Source organism: Mesoplodon densirostris, chromosome X, assembly GCF_025265405.1.
Source record: "Mesoplodon densirostris isolate mMesDen1 chromosome X, mMesDen1 primary haplotype, whole genome shotgun sequence".
Lineage (NCBI taxonomy): Eukaryota > Metazoa > Chordata > Mammalia > Artiodactyla > Ziphiidae > Mesoplodon > Mesoplodon densirostris.
Genome location: NC_082681.1, coordinates 124,152,491 through 124,158,742, shown reverse-complemented (window position 1 = coordinate 124,158,742; position 6,252 = coordinate 124,152,491).

Below are 6,252 nucleotides of genomic sequence, written 5' to 3'. Positions count from 1 at the left end.
TGTTTGTTCATTCATTTACATACTTATTCATTCATTTTACAAACATTTAGTGAGTTTTTTTTTTTTTTTGCGAGTTAAGTTTTATTTAGGGCAAAATGAGGACTGCAGCCCGGGAGAGAGACAGCGTTTCAGATAACTCTGAGAAACTGCTCCGAGGAGGTGAGGGGGGAGGCAGGATATACAGGAGTTTTGCAACAAAGTGCAGGTAGTCAGGAACGTCAAAAAAATATTGTTAATTAAAGAAAACCGGATATCTCACGTGAAGGAATTTAGTGCTTTTCTATGTATGGGAAGATGTAAGAGTCTGGGCTCACTGAAATCATTCCTTTGATATGCGCCTCAGCTTTCTGGGGCCGGTATCCTGTGCTTTCTCATCCCGAGTTCCCTCAGGGCTCACTGTGGGGAGTGGCTGCAGTCTGACGGCTGCTAGATGGCAGGTATTCTTTTCAGCCCCGAGTTTCCTCAGTGCTCACCGGCTCACGTTGGAGGGCTGCGATCGTTGATGACTGTGACATCCTTTGTTTACTGATTGTCAGGAAGTATTCCATTTATAAATATTCCATTTATCAGTAGCATTTTCTGATTTATCTGAGGATGATTTGTACATTTTTGCACATCATGTTCCTAGAGTTGGAAGACTAACCCTTAGTGCTATCTCGGATGTATGAAATTATCGCTGTGAGCTCTGATCTAGGCAGAGGGTAACTGGATTCCATTTCCAATTTTGTCACTAACTAGGCCTATGACCTTAAGTAGATGGTTTGCCCTTCCAGAGCTAGAATGTCTTCATTCCTTTTATTTATTTATTTATTAAATTGAAGTATGGTTGATTTACAATGTTGTGTTAACTTCTGGTGTACAGCAAAGTGACTGAGTTATACACACACACACACACACACACACACACACACATATATATATATATACATTCTTTTTTATATTCTTTTCCATTATGGTTTATCTCAGGATACTGAATATAGTTCCCTATGCTCTACAGTAGGACCTTGTTTAAATTTCCTCATTTCTTTTTTCTTTTTTTAAATAAATTTATTTATTTATACTTTTTACTTTTGGCTGTGTTGGGTCTTCGTTGCTGCACACGGGCTTTCTCCAGTTGTGGCGAGCGGGGGCTACTCTTTGTTGCGGTGCCCCCGCATTGGGCTTCTCATTGCAGTGGCTTCTCATTGCGGTGCTTCTCTTGTCGCAGAGCACAGGCTCTAGGCATGTGGGCTTCAGTAGTTGTGGCACGCAGGCTCAGTAGTTGTGGCTCGCGGGCTCTAGAGCACAGGCTCAGTAGTTGTGGTGCACAGACTTAGTTGCTCTGTGACATGTGGGATCAGGGCTCGAACCCATGTCCCCTGCATTGGCAGGAGGATTCTTAACCACTGCGCCACCAGGAAAGCCCTATTTTGTTCTTTTTTATGACTGAGTAGTATTCCATTGTATATATGTACCACATCTTCTTTATCCATTCACCTGTCGATGGACTTTTAGGCTGTTTCCATGTCCTGGCTATTGTGAATAGTTCTGCTATGAATATAGGGATGCATGTATCTTTTTGGATTATAGTTTTGTCTGGATGTTTGCCCAGGAGTGGTATTGCTGGATAATATGGTAATTCCATTTTTTCGTTAGTTTTCGAAGGAACCTTGTGGCTGTACCAACTTACATTCCCACCAGCAGTGTAGGAGGGTTCCCTTTTCTCCACACCCTCTCCAGCATTTGTTATTTGCAGAGTTTTTTTTGTTTGTTTGTTTTGCGGTACGTGGGCCTCTCACTGTTGTGGCCTCTCCCATTGCGGAGCACAGGCTCCGGACGCGCAGGCTCAGTGGCCCTGGCTCACGGGCCTAGCCGCTCTGCGGTATGTGGGATCCTCCCAGACTGGGGCACGAACCCGTGTCCCCTGCATTGGCAGGCAGACTCTCAACCACTGCACCACCAGGGAAGCCCTGCAGAGTTTTTAATGATGGCCATTCTGACCAGCATGAGGTGGTACCTCATTGTAGTTTTGATTTGCATTTCTCTAATAACTAGTGATGTTGAGCATCTTTTCATGCGCCTGTTGGCCATTTGTATTCTTTGTAGAAATGTCTATTTAGGTCTTCTTCCCATTTTTCGATTGGGTTGTTTGGTTTTTGTTGTTGTTGTTGAGTAATATGAGCTGTTTGCATATTTTGATAATTAAGCCCTTGTCGGTTGCATTGTTTGCAAATATTTTCTCCCATTCTGTAGGTCGTCTTTTCATTTTTTTATGGCTTCCTTTGCTGTGCAACAGCTGTAAGTTTGACTAGGTCCCAGTTATTTATTTTTGTTTTTATTTCTATTGCCTTGGGAGACTTACCTAAGAAAACATTGGTATGATTTATGTCAGAGAATGTTTTGCCTATGATCTCTTGTAGGAGTTTTATGGTGTCATGTCTTATGTTTAAGTCTTTAAGCCATTTTGAGTTTATTTTTGTGTATGGTAAGAGGGTGTGTCCTAACTGCTTTGATGTACATGCGGCTGTAATACAAACTTAATAATACAACATTAGGTACAAAAGTGAATAATTCTTTGGAAGGAGAAAAGAAATCATAACAAAGTACAATTGTTAAAAAGCTGATAAATGCCAGAAACATCACAAAATCTGAAAAAAAAATTATATAATATGATCGGAAGAACTTTCCACAGACTTGCTTCTGGCTTTATACATTTTAAACCATGTCCCTTGTCCACAGCCCACATACTTCTGGTGCCACGTGCCCTAAGACATGATCATATTGCCATATGCCCTCTGGCAGCAGACCATAGGTGTGTTCCTGGGAGGCAATCCTATTAGGGGTGGCTATCAATGACCCACCCATTCATGGAAGTGATTGTAAACCATTGTACGTATACCTCTCTGAATCCTAGTGAAATGTGTCCACAACTCAGCTTCCCTTTAGCTGGCACCCCCAAATGCCTGTGGCCACCCCAGTGCCACTGAGCCCCAGGGGAAGTGTATCAGCCAAGGGTCATCAGAGAAGCAGAGCTGCCATGATTGACATAGACTAAGGGACTCATAATAGGGTCTGATTATTGTGTGGGCTGCTGCCCCTGTGTCTGCTGTTGAGCCGGAAGTTGCTGTAGGTCAGCAGGACCAGCTGTGTGGAAGAAGGTCTAGCGGTGGAGTGTTACCTAGTGCCATCTAAGTGGGTATCAGATCAGTGACCTGAGTGCAAGCTGCCACACTGCCGGGCACCCTGAACTAACCTTCGGAGCTTCAAAAATCTGACAGCTGGTTCACATCTGCCTCCCACAAAATGTCTCTAGTGGCCAGTGCTAACCTGGAACCAGGCGGGGAAGGGAATGTGGTTGCAGCTTAGCTAAGCTGATGCGGGACAAAGCCACTACAGGAAGTATGAGGGAGGGGGCACTGAAGTGGAGAGAGCCGCTGTTTTGAACTAACTGAACCTTAAGCATTTTTCTTTTGCAAGTATCAACATATGGCCGTGTAAAAACGTTGTTAGGATCTTTCCTTAAGCTTTATTAGCTTCACAATAAACCCATCCTGTTAGAGTCAAGAGCATCAGTTCCAACTTACCTCTCAACCTTATTTGTGGTCCTTTCCCTCTCTCTCTGTTTCTCTGACTCTCTCTCTCTCTCTCTCTCTCTCTCTCTCTCTCTCTCTCTCACACACACACACACACACACACACACACACACGATTTGCTGAGCTCTTATGTACCAGGCATGTTCTAGGCACTGGGGATCCAAAATGAGCAAAACTGACAAACATGCCTACCCTATCTATTCCAGTGGGGGTGGAATAGATAAAACAAAGAAACACGTTTGTAAGTACGTGGTCCTAAGTGCTCTGGAGAAAAGTGAAGCAGAGGAGACAGGTGGGGTGTAGGGCTGAGTGGGCAGGAACTTTGGGTTTGCTCAGAGGAGGTCTCGCTGACCAGGTTGAGCAGAAATCTGCAGGAGGGGGGACTTCCCTGGTGGTCCAGCAGGTAAGACTCCGAGCTCCCAATGCAGGGGGCCAGGGTTCCATCCCTGGTCAGGGAACTAGATCCTGCATGCATGCCGCAAGTAAGAGTTTGCATGGCATAACTAAGACCCAGTGCAGCCAAAAATAAATAAATAACAAATAAATATTAAAAAAATAATAAAGTAAGCTCTATCCTTGGTCTTTAAAAAAAAGAAAAAGAAAAAAGAAAGAAAGAAAATCTGCAGGAGGGGAGGGAGGGAGCCACATGGCTATCTGGGACACAATGTCCAGGCCCGGGAACTAGCACGGAGTCCCTGAGGCCAGAAAGGTGGAGGTGATGGCTTTGTCGTAGCAGAGCAGCTGAGCCATGGCAGAGGCTGGGAGATGAGGTCAGAGAGATGAGTGGGGGCGGCTACTGCTCCGCCTGGTGAGCAATTAGCCTGTCACTCCTAGAGAGGAGGATCCACATGACGGCCCTTGGAGTTTTGAAGGCACGCCAGGTGTTTGTGTTAGGACAGATTCAGGGAGACCAACCCGGGGTCCCGCACAGTAATCCTGACCCACACGCTCTGCTCCCAGCACTAGTGACCTTTTCTCAACATCCCGTTTCCCACTTGCTTTTTTTTTTTTTAATTATTTATTTATTTTTGGCTGCTTTGGGTCTTCATTGCTGCGTGCGGGCTTTCTCTAGTTGTGGCGAGCGGGGGCTACTCTTCCTTGCAGTGCGTGGCCTTCTTATTGTGGTGGCTTCTCCCGTTGCTGAGCACGGGCTCTAGGCACGCAGGCTTCAGTAGTTGTGGCACGTGGGCTCAGTAGTTGTGGCTCGCGGGCTCTAGAGCACAGGCTCAGTAGTAGTGGTGCACAGGCTTAGTTGCTCTGCGGCATGTGGGATCTTCCTGGACCAGGGCTTGAACCCGTGTCCCCTGCATTGGCAGGTGGATTCTTAACCACTGCACCACCAGGGAAGTCCCTTCCCACTTGCTTTGCTTTTGCTGTTTTTATCCCTATCCACGTGGATTCCTCTTCTCATTGAGACTAAATTTGATGTCAGAATTTGGTTTCAGTTTTCTTTTTCAAATTTGATATCATAATTTTAAGTTTGCAGGATTGCCTGCTGAACCTCCCAAGGGATGACAGAGGAATTGCTTATGCAATTCAAAGGTGTTTTTTAAAATAAATTTATTTATTCATTTATTTTGGGCTACATTGGGTCTTCGTTGCTGTGCACAGGCTTTCTCTAGTTGCAGCAAGCAGGGGCTACTCTTCGTTGCGGTGCGCAGGCTTCTCATTGCAGTGGCTTCTCTTGTTGCGGAGCACAGGCTATAGGCGCATGGGCTTCAGTAGTTGTGGCATGCAGGCTCAGTAGTTGTGGCTCGGGAGCTCTAGAGCACAGGCTCAGTAGTTGTGGCACACAGGCTTAGCTGCTCCGTGGCATGTGGGATCTTCCCGGCCCAGGGTTCGAACCCATGTCCCCTGAATTGGCAGGCGGATTCTTAACCACAGTGCCACCAGGGAAGTCCCTCAAAGGTGTTTTTGAAAAGCTACAGTCGGGGAATTCCCTGGTGGTCCAGTGGTTAGGACTCCAAGCTTTCACTGCAGAAAAGGGACAATTGGATCTCCCTATCAGGGGCTGGACCAGTGCTTTCATCCCCCTGAGAGTGAGTGTCTCCTTAACATTTTGTGCCCTAAGTGCCTCGCTCACCTCATCTTAGTCCCAGCCCTGCACGTCCCCCAAAATGACATTACAAGGGGGAAATTAGTAACTTGACAGTGGAGGAAATGGGCAGACACCAAGTGATCAAAGTTAACCTCACCAGTGATGGAAGAAGCTGACTTCATGAGCCTCCTTATGTGGTACCCTGAGGGGGACACAGGATCTCTTACTTGGTGTCCCCACCTAAAACCACAAAACTCAGAGAGTTCCCTGGTGGCCTAGTGGTTAGTATCCTGGACTGTCACTACCATGGCCTGGGTTCAACCCCTGGTCGGGGAGCTGAGATCCTGCAAGCCTCGCAGCGTGGCCAAAAACAAAAACATGGAACTCAATTTAATCATGAGAAAACCGGACACAAACCCAGACTGAGGGATATTCCATAACACAAGTGGCCTGTATTCTTCACAGTTGTCAATGTCAAGAAAAGCAAAGGCGGCCATGGAACTATTTCAGATGAAAGGAGACAGGAGAGACATGACAACTAAAGGCTATGTGTAATACTCTTGGATTGGATTTTGGAGCGGTAAAGAGTGTTAGAAAGGACATTATTGAGACGGTGGGAAAAATGTGATTATGAACTGTAGA